Source organism: Thermobia domestica, chromosome 9, assembly GCF_964235325.1.
Source record: "Thermobia domestica chromosome 9, izTheDome1.hap1.1, whole genome shotgun sequence".
NCBI lineage: Eukaryota > Metazoa > Arthropoda > Insecta > Zygentoma > Lepismatidae > Thermobia > Thermobia domestica.
This window is the reverse complement of record NC_137462.1, coordinates 10183281-10196428: the sequence shown is the minus strand read 5'-3', so window position 1 is coordinate 10196428 and position 13148 is coordinate 10183281. Positions and strand designations below refer to the sequence as shown.

Below are 13148 nucleotides of genomic sequence, written 5' to 3'. Positions count from 1 at the left end.
ACTTTCATGCTCATACCATATACCAGGAGCGGGAAAAATGATGTCAAAGGGAAAATTTCGGAGGGAATTTTTTTCTCGCACTTTGGGCCCCTCTGGAGCGGCCCTGTGAGAACGTAGGCATCTAAAAATATCTGATAAATAGTACTTGGTATACTGAATGTGTGTGCCAAATTTCAAGTTTCTATGTTGAATACTAAGGGCGGGAGAAATTTTAGGAATTCCTACCATGCCCCAAATTACCGTAAAACACCATGATCTCAGGTAAAAAATTTCCTGAGCCATTCCTAATTACCCTAGGGTCATGTTTCGCCCATCATTCTCTTCAGAATAGAACTGCCTTTCAGGCGGTATGACTCACGTGTCTCCATCATGTATCTAAGGCGGGAAAATCCCGAAAAAAGGATTTTTGGGTCTAAATATCCTTTTTTCAACTTTTAGCCCCCTGGACCCTCCTGTTTTAGCGCAGAGATCTGAAAAAATCTGGTAAATACTACTCGGTGGACTGAATGTTTATGCACAATTCCAATTTTCCAGGTGCAAAAGTAAGCCCGCCAAAAAAAAATATACCGACAATGTCCCATATTTCCGTATACAGAGGGAAATTTTTAAACATTCCCTGAGACATTCCTAATTACCCTAGGGTCATGTGTCGCACATCATTCTCTTCAGAATAGAACTGTCTTTCAGGCGGTACCATTCACTTGTCACTATCATGTATCTAAGGCGAGAAAATCCCGTGAAAGGGATTTTTGGTTTAAAAAATTCCCATTTTCAACGTTTAGCCCCTCTGTACCACCCTGTTTTTACGCAGAAATCTGAAAATAAATCTGGTAAATACTACTCGGTGGACTGAATGTTTGTGCTTAGTTTCAATCTTCTAGGTGCAAAAATAAGCCCGCAAAAAAATAATACCGAAAATGTCCAAAATTCCCCTATACAGAAGTATATTTTGAAAAATTTCCTGACACTTCCCTAATTACCCTAGGGCCATTTGTTGCACATCATTCTCTTCAGAATAGAACTGCCTTTCAGGCGGTACCATTCATTTGTCTCCATCATGTATCTAAGGCGGGAAAATTGCGAAGAAATGGATCTTTTGGTAAAAATATCCTTTTTTTCAGCTTTTTGCCCCTCTGGATCCTCCCGTGTTTTAACGCAGTAATCTGAAAAAATCTGGTAAATACTACTTGGTGGACTGAATGTTTGTGCAAAATTTCAATCTTCTACGTGCAAAAATAAGCCCGAAATAAATACTTTACATACCCCCCCCCCAAATATTACACGAAAATATAGATTTTCGAATTATGACGTCATCACCTCCTATGTCTCGATGCAGGAAGTTGTGAAACCATACGTAAGGTCTTCTACAATGCTTCTGGACTTGAAAAACAAACAAACAAACAAAAAAAAAAAAACGGACGAAAAATCTCAAATAGGAGAGTATAACGGAATGTACCATGAAACACCTCGTATGGTACAAAAAGTACCATGGGATCCCCAAAGGGTTAAAAGCATCCCACTTCATTACATCGCAGCATTAATTTTCTCAGATGAATCCCGTTTCACTATGAGAAGTGATTCTGGCCACCAGTTACTGTGAAGAGAGTGGGGAACATGTTACGCACAACTGAATGTTCATGAAAGTAATCGCTATGGGCAAGGCGTGAGGGTATAGGCAGGCATTATGCACAATGGCAGAACCCCACTTCAATTTTTGTTTAGCGAAATAACGTGACATCGCATCGGTATTACAGAGAGATTCCTTTTAATCATGTTCGTCGTTTTCGGGGTGCGATAGGTGCAGACTTTCTGTTTATGGACGACAATGCGCGCCCACACAGGACCAGTGAAGTATCGGACACACTTAAATGTAAAGATATTACATGTATGCAAGTCTGATTACTCTCCGGACCTTAATCCTATTCACCATGCCTGGGATGTCCTTGGCAGACGTGTTTCTCAGCGAACTTCCCTTCACTGAACCGTACAAGAACTGCCAAACACCTTGCAAGAGAAGTAGGACAATATCTCCCAAGGACTCCTCACTAGTTTAGTGGAGAGCATGAATAACAGATGCAGAATGTGCATTAGTGTCCGCGGAGGTCACACATCTTACTAAGGTACACACACATCTGTGTCCTTCTGTCATGAAGGAACACTTTGAAGTAGCTGTTTGGATATACTTCGAAGAACATCTTTTTCTTTTTTCGTTTTCTTGTTTTTCCATATGGCGCAATCTGTACCATTTTCCATTAGAATAATTGCACACTGTCCCTGCTGCATATCAGGCCCGTATCCAGGGCGTCTAGGGTGACCTGGCCCCCCTAAATTTTTACTGGGTCCCTCTAAAATTTTCACGGTAGGCTTGCAAATGAACTTTAATATGGGATGAACTACTATTTTTGGATCGTTCCCCCTAACTTCCACCGCCCCCCTACATTTTTGGGCTGGCTACGGGCCTGCTGCATATGTACTGCGTTTCATTTCGTCCCTCAATGTCTAGTGGTGAATTATTCCGAAAAAATAGCACTGTTCCTTAGGCATTTGTCAAGCAGTGTAGTAAAATGTATGAATATAATTATTCCAGGAGAAGTGAAAAAGCTTTCGGAATGTCGTTGTTGTTTTGTCATTTGTGATGCTATCAGTGAATCTTGGGGTGGCGAGTTAACGCGTATCTTCAAAACGCACCTGCTGTGCGGATGGCGTATATATACGCTTTCATTTTGCTTTGGCTATTTTGTATTGCGTATGGCGAATATACTTGCCCATAGTATGAGTAATGTTATCCCGACAATATTTAGCGAGTTTGCGCTCAGCTAGTTTCAATTGTTGCTTAATTAAAAGAAGAAGAGGAAAAAGAAAGAAATTATAATAGAGTTTGGGCTTCGTCAAATACAGTTTTCATTCTTTGTTTTGTTTGAGAGCAGACAACACAGTAATGGGTTCAAAACGATATTTCAAGGATGCTGACATCGAGGAAGAGTTATTAATTAGTGATTCTGATATAAGTGATTTTGAAACAGATTTAGAATCAACATCTAAAGTTCTCAAAAAAAAAAAAAAAGCTGCACTTTTTACAGCGGTTCGCATCTGAAAATTACGCACTGAAGGGGTTAATTATGCCTAATTATGAATTTGACATGTCATGACAAACAGTGTACGAATAGTGTAGCTGAACGGAGAAATGTGTGGCAATCCGTTGGCGCAATTTCTCAAATTGAGCAACTGCGCAAACATCAAGTTCGTGTGCAAATTCGGGAAAATCAGCTTCAGAAACTTTCATGGCCTTAAAAATAGTTTAGCATCACCGGATGTTTAGCTTTTCCCAAAGCTAAAAATGGGCTTCAATGGTGGACGTTTCGACACTCTAGAAGAGACGGCTGAATGTTGGAAGGCCTTTCGTCGGTGTTTCCAGCAATCGCAGGAGCGGTGGAGCAAGTGGGTGTGTTCCGCAGATGCCTACTTTGGAGGTGATTAAGTAAATCTGTGCACTGTACTTATACTGTAGTAATCAGTGTTTTTTCCAGGCCTATTTTGATGGGGGGCACTGTCCCCTCGGAGCTCTGAAAGTGCCCCCCCGGAGCAGACCAAAATAATACGTCTATAACAGAGTTGTCCAAATGGCGGACCGCGACCCGCCAAACCATTTTCTGCAGCCCACAAAGCTCTCACAACATACGATTGTTATTACTGATAATATTTTCATTTATGTTCATTCTTTTAATGTTTCCACTCTTCTTTCGAAAAAAAGGCACCCATTTAGCGCTTCTGTACAACAAAAAGGCCCGGACATCCAAGGCAACACTGGAGTCAGTAATGTAGCTATAGGCAAGGCATCGTTGCTGAAAGAATGATTACTTCAGTTAACCAAACCAAACCAACCATACCAATTCACCATGAAAATTGTGAAGAACTGCTTCAGAAGCTACCTTGGAGATTCTTCTCTTTTACATCTTCTGCGGCTCGCAACAACAGGATTGGATGTAGATATCCCAGCCCTTGTAAACTCTCCTAGTCATCCTCATTTATCACATTGAATGTAATATTTCAAATACATTTTTATATTTTTCTTTTGTAGTATAATAATAATAATAATAATAATAATAATAATAATAATAATAATAATAATAATAATAATAATAATAATAATAATAATAATAATAATAATAATAATTATTATTATTATTATTATTATTATTATTATTATTATTATTATTATTATTATTATTATTATTATTATTATTATTATTATTATTATTATTAGCTGCGGCCCTTCACCTTGTTAGCAAAGACGGTTATGACCCTCAGGCTCATTATAATTGGACACCACTGGTCTATAATATAATAATATATACAATAGTATTAGCAGTGCCCCCCGCATACTAAGTGTGCCCCCCGGAACATTGTTTCTGAAAGAAACACTGGTGGTAATAGAGGGCTACAACAAAATTCCAGGAAGTTTTTGACTGATCCTCGTATTTTACATTGCCTAAAATAAAACGACTTTCGAGAACAGGTTCAAATATGAGTATTAATAGTTTTAAAGTGGATTAGAAAAAAGTAACTGCTATTTGTAAGTTTTCAAATTTAGAAGGTAAAAATTACTTAAATTAATACATATTCTCTTCTTACCTTTCTACTTCTGAAATAAGTCGTTCTCTAACCAGAAGGTGACGAAAGTTCACTGCTTTGAATTTACTCTTGTCTAGGCGACTACCTAATCTCTTTATCTTAAGTACATAAAACACCGGTGATTATGAAAGTTTATCAATATCGCAAGAAACGTTTTATTTGCTTTTGTTGCTTAAAATTTTTCTTCTTATCTTTAGACATACATAGGTAGGGAAAAGAACTTTAAAACATCTTAAATATTAGCGATCATGAAGGTCTATAGCCATGTGATGGCCAGCACATTGGTTCCTCTCCAATGTGCTGTTATTTCTGGCTTTCTATACCGAAGTTCCTTTCTCTTAATTCAAGGAGCTCTCAATATCCTAAAGATGCCGAAAACCTTTAAATATGTGCTTCATCACGGAAAACAGAGTGTATGGGCTCCATCGGGAGTTCAATCTAGAATCAAACACACTGAAAATCTGCGCACACTAACTATTCGGACACATGAGGAATTACATACATAAAGTGAGAAAAGAATAATTACGTACGAAGAACAGCTCTGCTTCAATCTTTCAAATTGAAAACGAACCATGCAGAAACCAAAGCACACTTTTCAAACCAGAGCCGGCTCTACCATATGTGCAACACGTGCAAGTTTGGAGGGGCGGCAAAATGTCATATTATTTAAGTTAAATATTTCTTGTTGGAAACAGACTTCATGATAATGTTAGTTAAATTTACTAAGCGGACCTTCTATTTGAATATTACATTCATAAATCATGTTTAGGTGGCATTAATTGAAGGCAACATGCACAGTGCTAAAGCAAATGATCAAACAATTCCCAGCATGAATTGTTTGATTGTTGTCAAACACAAGAACTCAATTCTCGAACAATAGCGAATACCTGTTCCATTTAGTTAGTTATCATAGTTTTGATATGAAAACTAGTTTTGTATTTGTTACAAACAAGTTCCTTATCATTGAAGGTGGAAATACGTTTTTTTTTAAAAAAAAAGAAGAAGAAGAAGAAGTTTTTAACCGTTGTAGAAGGAAAATCAAGAAATAACGGTAAGAGAGCTAGTTGCACTGGAATTCCAAACTAATATATTGAGATTGAAGCTCGATATTGCATTCTGTAGAAAGTAGAATTACCATCTTTCCTCTGTATGTGTATTTGCTTTGTCTTTAACCAATATAATATATTATTATTTAAAGAAGAAACAGACACAACGAAATTGTATTTGTAGTATTTAACCCCTTCTGAGTGCGAGAGCTCTTTCGCTCCCCTTTGTTGTTCATGATGGTGTAGCATACTTAAAATCGTGGCTTTTAAGATGTGTTCTTTCTGGAGAAAGGGAGCAACAAATTATGCAATGGTGCAGGGCGGCAAATTGCCTAGAACCGGCCCTGTTTCTAACAGCACAACTTACCAGGATAAAGAGAATTAGAAGAATGAAAAGAAACGTTCTAACAAGGAGACTTATGGAAGTGTCACTCACCGATTTGAATGAAACGTTGCATACTTGTAGAACATCGAAAAATAATCGACACGTATTTTTTGATTTCGGCAATGGTGCGGGTTTAAGATTAGAAACCACCCTTTGAACGTTAGGGGTGGTCTCCAAGCATATGCAGGAAACAATCATTTAATATAGAAGAACACACACTGCCAGGAGGGGTTAGGAGAGCTAATTAAGAATCTGACTTCAAAATTCAAAATGGCGGATCCAATATAGCGATTACAATTACAAAATGTCTTCTAGTTTGAAATGCTCTGCAGTTAGCCAGGAACAATTATAGTTGGCAGGGGTTGCTACAAGAAGGTTGCAGACCGATTTGTAACCCCTTTTTGTATTTATTTTAACGGGACACTTGATCAAAGTGAGTTTCTGCACTTCTGACTATTCGTGGTGCTTATTTAGTGAGTCCCTTCGCCTCTCACTATTCGGGGTGCTTATTTATATGGAGTCCCCTCGCGTGTAACACGTGAGGTTATACAACGCCACCTAGGCATTGACATTGGGTTATATATCTTTCGTTTTCAGGCCGTGATAGGTTCATGGTTGCCAGTTGTCCATGAAGCAACGAAAATTCTCTTTCACTACAATACTCAACCAATTGATAGTTATACTTAATCGGTCGTTATATAATCGAGTCGAAATTGTGACCCTTCTTTCAGGCCTTTCCGGGCGGGAGCTCGTACGATTCGGATTCCACGTTAATTAGTAGGTCCCATCTCATATAGCCTCGCTGCTGAAAGGGACGTTAAACTCAACTCAATCTACTTTCAGCCTCACTATCATATTCAAGAATCCATTTTAATAGTAAAGAAAGTGAAGACAAAAATTTCGGGCATCAGAGTCAAATTACAAAAAAATAAATAAATAAATAAATAAATAAATAAAATAGAAAATAAATAAATAAATAAATAAATAAACTTATTGTCCCAATTGAGCTCCTATTGCGTTCTTCAAGGTTTAACACGGGACCCAAATATACTATAAATCACTATAAATAAGCACCCCGAATAGTGAGGGACAAGGGGAAAAAAAGCACCCCGAATTGTGAGAGATGCTGAGACTCACTTTAATCAAGCATCCCGTTAAAATAAGCACAGAAATGGGTTTCAGATCGGTCTGAAGCCTTCTGACAGAAACCCTGCAAACTATAATTGTTCTTTGCTAACTGGAGAGTATTTCAAACCAGAAGACTTTTAGTAATTGTAATCACCATATTGGATCCACCATTTTGAATTTTGTAATTTAGAAGTCAGATTTTGAATCAGTTCTCCTGCCCCCCCTTCCTCGGCAGTATGTTTTCTTCTACATTAAATGATTGTTTTTGTTTTCTGTATATGCTTGGAGACCACCCCTAACGTTCAAAGAGTGGTTTCTACCCTTAAACCCGCACCATTGCCGAAATAAAAAAAAAAAAAATACGTGTCGATTATTTTTCGATGTTCTACAAATATGCAAAGTTTCAATCAATAAGTGACACTTCCGCAAGTCTCCTTGTTAGTGTGATTGGATAGAACACTTTCTGGCCTACTCAGAACTACGCTCAATTTTATTCCATTAATTTATGGATTCCCTTGTTTCCCATACTTCTTAACTAAAGTATTTTTTAGCAAGTCCAAGTACTGGACAATATGTCAAGCAATATGCTCCAATATGGTTTACAAAGCTAACTAAAAGGAGATCGAAATAAATTGATATTTTACACTTTAGGTCATATCAGTAAAGTTATACATGTTATTACACTTAACTTGATTATCGAACATTAAAACCGAAAATTACTATTTTTACTATTGATATCATCCATAAGAGAGTTTTCTAAGACGAAATGTATACGACAAAATTACCTCTTGTCCCCGTTTACACCAAATAATGGCACTTTTTTCCTGACATACTGTATTGAGCAGTTGCCGAAAATTCCTTAGTTTGGAAGTAATATGGAAAGTAAGAGAGAGCAGATGAGTCAATAGTAACTTTAGAATTTAATCAAACGGGATGAAATTAAGAATAGTTCTGACGTGAGTAGGACATAAAGATCTCTATCTGATCATACCTAGAACGTTTCGTTCATAGTGTTGCCAATTTAGCTATTTTGTGGCTAAATTCAGCCATTTTCATATGGTATTTAACAAGTAAAAATGTAATTTTGAACAATTCTGCATTCAAAGTTGCCAACTTTTGGTCATTTGCTCTTAGCGGTAGTTGAATACTTTTCCAATTGAAAATTTATATTAAAAAAAAAAAAAAAGCCTAAAACAGAATATATACTAACATGATTAGATATTCTGCTAATCCCTCTGCTGGTTTGGTTTCTTATATTCTAACATTGCCACATCACATATTACGATCTCAATATGTTAGAAAGACAAAAGCCATGGTGATTGGAACGAAGCGGTCGGTGTCAAATACAGAAGTAGGAGGGGAGAAAATAGAACAGGTTAATAGTTTTCAAAATATGGGTAGTATTATTAGTGATGATATGTAGTAAGAACGTAAAATTAAAGCAAGAATAGAAATGGCGAAAAAAAGCCTTTAGGAGGAAGAAAAATCTATTTTGAGGGACCTTGAATAAAGAGTTGAGAAGAGGGTCATAAAATGCTTCGTGTGGAGTATTGTACTGTATGTGGCAGAAATATGAACATTATGCAAAATTGATGCAAACGACTGGAAGCTTACGAAATGTGAGTATGAAGAAGAACGGAGAGAATTAGATGGTTCGAGCGGAAAACGAATGAGAGGCTGTTAGAAATGGTGGGGGAGAAAAGAATAATTTTAGATATACCATAAGACGGTGTTACTTTGCACATCAGGTGTTACTTTGCACATCAGGTGTTACTTTGCACATCAGGTGTTACTTTGCACAAAATATGAAAAGAGTTTCACAGTCCTCTGTCGGCAAAACCATGAACAGTAAAGAGGAAGTTTCGACTGCCACCGTAAGATAAAACATCTAACTGTATTTTGGCTATAATGTTGGCGGTTAACATCAGTTCTAATTACCGGAAGGGTTCATTGTTGTAGAGGTATGGAAAGCAGCCACTGTAAAGGCCGCCAAAATTTGAAAGATATCACGTACAAGAATTTCCGTCAAAGTTAAGTTAGTTTCGTAGAATATTACTGTGTATAATGGGATTTTCATGGAATAGTTGAAATTGAAATGTGAAACGTTTTAAAGTCATAAAAAAAGTAAAACTGGGAGAAGGTGGTTTCAGCCTCTAATCGGGGTAACTTTGCACCGGTCTAGAATAACGCTTAGAAAGGAAATTATTACTACTGGAACCTCCTGCATTCTAAAGTTAGGTAAATTTCCTATTTAGGAAGACGGAGGAATGAATTTCTTGTTGGAAAATAAATTATGAACAGTGGCGGATCCAGAAAAGTATTTGACAGAGGCTTCACTCACAGACTTCGGTTTTCTTTTCTTTTCTTTCTTTCTTTGTTTCTTTTCTTTCTTTTTCTTTCTTTTTCTTTTTTCTTTCTTTTTTTTTTTTTTTTTTTTAGAAATCACTACACTTTTGGGAGGGGCTTGCAGCTTATACGAATAAGAATGACTAACATTAGATTTAAAAAAAAAAGAAAGAAAGAAAGAAATCATGCAATTTGGGTAGGCATCAGTCTGATCTTCCACTGATTACGGTTGGGATGATATTCTTGGATATAAGGAATAACCAAGGCAAATCAGTTCTCGGGGATTTTTTTTCTGTTCCTGAGTTGGCATTTCTGTGGGACATATGCTAAACTATTAGAATGCGGTTCCTGTGTCGTACCAGAATATATATATACCGGTGTATATATATACCGGTACTATCATTCTAATATTAATATTTGTAAACTGCATGCAGTTTTGTGTAGAAAGTAAAATGTATAAATGTTGAAGGGAAAAACATTGCACAGAAACGTTATGTTTGTACGTTGAACATACTCTTTTGTATATTGTGCAAAGTAACCCCATAACTGGGGTTACTTTGCACTAAAGTTTATTTTTCAATAACTATGGCCATACTCAATGTTTACTGGTGAACTTGCATTAATGTTTTCATTATATATGTAGTTATTATATGTTTGAAATACAATGTTCTAAATCATTACGTTTGTAAGTTACATGCGATTTTCTTTAAAATTTCTTAAATCTTGTGCAAAGTAACCCCGTTTTAGGGTAATTGAAAAGAGGAAGGAAAATAGCTGAAACATTGACTGAAAAGAAATTGTATCATGAGGGACGTTTTAGAAAGTATAATGGCAAGAAAGAGGAGGAAGGGGTGAAGGATGCTACAGTTGATAGACAGTATCAAAATAGAAAAATCATACGTGAAGACGAAGAGGTTAGCTGAAGATCCCGGAGGATGGAAACTTCTCAGTTGTGGCAAATGATCTACTAATAATGGCAGAATATTGATGATGATGATGATTACTAGAATGATTTTAAACAAATCGGGATCTTACGTAACGTTTGATTAATTTTATAAGTACGAGAATTCTGAGATTATGTGCAACATGGAAATTAGTGTTAGCCTAGATCATTAGCGCCATCTATATGAAGCAAACATAACCATGCAAGCACAGAGCTGTAAATATTTTAACTATGAAAGTAGTTTATCTGAGAATACCAGACAAAATATTACAATATATTCTAGGTATGGAACAAAACTACAAAATAGTTATATATTTTGTTGTTAAATTCTATTAGACGAGTTTAGCCAATGTTGCTTAGATTTTTAGCGGCATTTAGTTATTTCTGAAAACAGCTGTTGGCAACACTGTTCAATTCTGTTTTCGTAATTCAGTCTGTCCTTTATGGCTAGCTAGCTGCATAAGCAGTTCCGAAATACCTCACAATTCAGAAATAATTCTTAAATCAACTAGGATGGCACAGGTTTTCGCGATGAGATATTCTGCACGGAAAACATCTTGAAAATACTGACTATTTACTAATACTGACTAAAATGCTACTTGTACTAATATACTATAAGTAGTAACCAGAGTTCAAATCAATTGGGGGAATGAGCGGAATTTCTCCCTCTCGTCAAGTAATTTCCTCGGCTCGTCAAAGAAGAATTTCTTCCTTGCCGGGGAAATATTTCCATATATCATATACGTACTGTACATCACTGTGTAAAAAAATAAATAAAATAAACCTTATATAAAGGCCTATATTCCCTCTTGTAAAACAGCTTGATTCGAACCCTGGTAGCAACCCTTAAATACGGGAAAATTTATAAGGTGAAATGTTTTAGAAAACGAAAATAAAACTTACCGTTTCTGTTACGGCAAACACTATCAACTGTACTGTATTCTCTCTTCTGCTGTTTGTGACATCATGCGATTACCATCTGTACAACTGATAAATCTCTTGAGGCAGTAATGCGATTATTGCATGGAAAGATATTAAACACGCCTGTTATTATTTGCAACCAGGTGTTTCGTACTCAATGTATAATAAGAATGAAAAGCGTTTTAAAAAAGGAAGAAACAAGCAAACCATTTTATACACTGAAGGCTCTGAACAACGATACCAAAGTAACACGACTTTTTTTATCTGTAAATGAAAGGTCCGTTAAAAATACAGAAATTTAGATTACTCAGATTTCATGTGGTAAATATAAATTATACAATAAATGTATTATTTATAAATGTAAATAGTAGACTATAAACGCAAATATATACATCCTCTACAAAATATTCTACTAGTAGGCCTAATTACTGGAAGGACAAAGGCGAAATCTCCCCCTTCTAAACTATCGAAAGTACAGCTGAAGGATGTGATTATGAGCTCATACTTATGTATGTGTGATAATCTTTTTCTCAAGTAGCCTGTGTGTTCCCATAAAAGTCTATTAATGCACCGATTGTACTCAGGGCCGTCCCTAGGCAATTTGCCGTCCCGTGCCATAGAATCATTTTCTGCCTCCCCCTTTCTCCAGAAAGAACAATTAAAAGCCACTATTCCCCGTCATGAACAACGAAGGAGAGGGAAAAGAGCACTCGCACTTAGAAAAGCATAAACACTACAAATACAATTTCGTTGTGTCCAAACGTTTTATACACATTTTTTATTGGCCTTAACACCTTTTACGAAGTAGGGTAAACACAGATATTGCAACAAAAGGGAAATTCAAAATTGAATGTCCTATTTTGTTAAATCCTCATCTACAAAACTGCTTGGCCAATTGTGAATCCTATTGCAAGTTCTAACAAATGTAATTGCGTTCAGCAAGTGGTTTACAAGTTTCTAATCACATTTTGCAGTTCAATATAGTTGCTTTTGTTCATTGATTTACTACCCTCTTCACGCCTTCTACTGTAAGTTACACTCCCTGTTTTTCTAAAGAAACGTCTGGGACTAATAAAACGTTCTCTCGTTTACTTTCTGTTCGTTTCTGCATTTTCATTTTGTTATCTACGTCATCATATTGTTATAGAAATATTGCTAATCCACTTGACTGTCAAGCCTTAACTAACGACCGCTGTTTACATAAAAAATATTTATATACGGAATTCTGAGACATTCCAAACTCCTTGAGTTGAGTTGATTTTAACGTCCCTTTCACCAGCGAGGCTATATGAGACGAGACCTACTGATTAACGTGGAATCCGAGCCACTGACTAAAAGCCCACCAGGAATCGAACCAGGGTCTCCCACGCAAAAGGCGTCTACGCTAACCGCTTAGCCACGAGGAAGTTCTCTAAACTCCTTTCCAATAACAAAATAAACATGACTTATATGGAAATTTATCACTTAACGAATACTGTTAATAGTTTTATATTATTATAGTGCCTACCTTGGAAATACCTACTGTAAGGTTTAGTTTTCGTTTTAAACGCTGTAAGATAGAAGGCTGATCTTCCATGCTGAATAACCTTACATTATAATACAATTCAGTAAACCAAAGGACATAATTTCACCTGATCAATTATACATTGGCTAATTAATTTCTGTACAAGAAGAAATTTTTGAATTCGTAAACCTGGAGCAGCTAGCACTCAGCTCTTCCATTGTCGTCTTACTTGCTCAGATTTAA

The 13148-nt window shown here is 36.4% G+C and overlaps 1 protein-coding gene across 3 annotated transcripts in view; it reads right to left on the bottom strand.

Annotated features, from left to right (window-relative positions):
* The window catches only part of LOC145694401 (sulfotransferase 1C4-like), a 51053-nt gene extending 39555 nt beyond the window's left edge, over nt 1–11498 (bottom strand). For 2 of the 3 annotated variants that reach the window (XM_081770583.1, XM_081770585.1), the window contains exon 1: nt 11384–11498. The gene's annotated coding sequence lies outside the window, so the exon portion shown is untranslated. Of the gene's footprint in view, nt 1–4632; nt 4694–11383 lie in introns of those variants that run through there. The other variant, XM_081770584.1, reaches the window with a different exon arrangement.
* Between the last annotated feature and the right edge of the window lie 1650 nt (nt 11499–13148).